Here is a 1,253-nt window from a genome sequence, read left to right as displayed (position 1 = left end):
TGCGCATTGCTTCCCTGGGCCTCCGACCGCCCCGGGGGCGGTGCAGGCCCGTTCCGAGGTGGGCCGCCTGGTCCTGGGCCCTCCCTTAACCCACCCTCTGGAACCCCCTTTGGGCCTCTCCGACACCCTACCTCCCCCACTTTTACTGAGTTCCACCTGTTGCTTTGGCCGCCCCCCTTTCTCTGCCTCCCTCCATGCTCAATTCTTACCTGTCCTTGCTCATCCCTTGGTCCTTACGCCGGCCCCTAAGGTCCTGCGGACCCTTAATTAGGGCCCTGTTCCAAGATCTCCCCGTTCCAGCTCCTTACCCTCTGTCCAGCGCTCACTTTTCCTCTAGCTCCCCCTATTCCCCCTCCTACAGCCCATTTCAGATCTTTTCCGCCTTCTGCATTCCTTGATCATCCACCTCCGTCCCGCCCCATCCTTTGAGACTCTCCTCCTCCTGGCCAAGCTCAGTGTAGACAGGCCTAGCTTTCAGCCTCTATCCCCCGCCTTAGCCCTGTCCTTGGCCTCAGGTCTGCCCCCGTTTTACCGGATCTGAGCCTCTTTCCCTTCGCCCTGGCCCTTTTCAGTCAGGCTTGGCCCCATTCCATCTACAGTTCCCTCCCCTGGCTCAGTCCCGCCTTCCTCGTCCCAGACCAATCAGGGCCGCTTCTACTGTCCTCGCTCTGATCCGTCCAATGTTAGCTCGACTCCGTCCTCTCCACCTGCCCTTCCACACCATCCTGCCTGCCAGAGGTTTAGGTCCAGGCGGGCAAACTTACTCCCCTCGGGTTAACTCTTAGTGCATTCGATCTGCTTCTATCTTCGTGGCCCTAACCTTCCCGGCCAGCCTGGCTCCGCTTTTTTTCCGCTTCTCTCAGGTCTCTTTCACTCATCTTGCTCCGCTTTGTCCTTTCATTCTGACCTGCTCCGTCCTTCCCCGGAAATATCGAATCGGAGAATCTCGTTTGCGGGAACACTCCCTCGTTCAGGCTGTACTAGAGACCCAGCCCCTCCCTTGCAGGCCTCAGCCCCACCCACTACCCCCTCAGGCCAATCAGCCCTGATCCTCTCCCATAGAGGCCCACCCCTCTGTTCTATCGCCTCTTCCCACCCAATCGCGTCAGTCTCGGCACGCTCCTGCCCCGGCCCGCCCATCCATCGCCTCCTCCCACCCAATCACGTCCATCTCTCCTCTCGAGCCCCTCCCCTTTCTGCCCCGCCCCCTCCGGCCCGCCCCCTGTCCAATGCTGAGCTCAGTCTGCGTCTCG

The 1,253-nt window shown here is 60.7% G+C and overlaps 1 long non-coding RNA gene across 2 annotated transcripts in view; it reads right to left on the bottom strand.

The window, feature by feature from the left end:
- The window catches only part of LOC117286890, a 6,623-nt gene extending 5,608 nt beyond the window's left edge, over positions 1-1,015 (bottom strand). For both annotated transcript variants that reach the window (XR_004518036.1, XR_004518037.1), the window contains exon 1: positions 210-1,015. This is a non-coding gene — a long non-coding RNA (uncharacterized LOC117286890). The remainder of the gene's footprint in view (positions 1-209) is intronic.
- Positions 1,016-1,253: the final 238 nt, after the last annotated feature.

Source organism: Fukomys damarensis, unplaced genomic scaffold (genome assembly GCF_012274545.1).
Source record: "Fukomys damarensis isolate Sample0158 unplaced genomic scaffold, DMR_v1.0_HiC HiC_scaffold_19, whole genome shotgun sequence".
In the NCBI taxonomy this organism is placed as follows: domain Eukaryota; kingdom Metazoa; phylum Chordata; class Mammalia; order Rodentia; family Bathyergidae; genus Fukomys; species Fukomys damarensis.
This window is presented reverse-complemented; position numbering and strand designations above follow the sequence as displayed.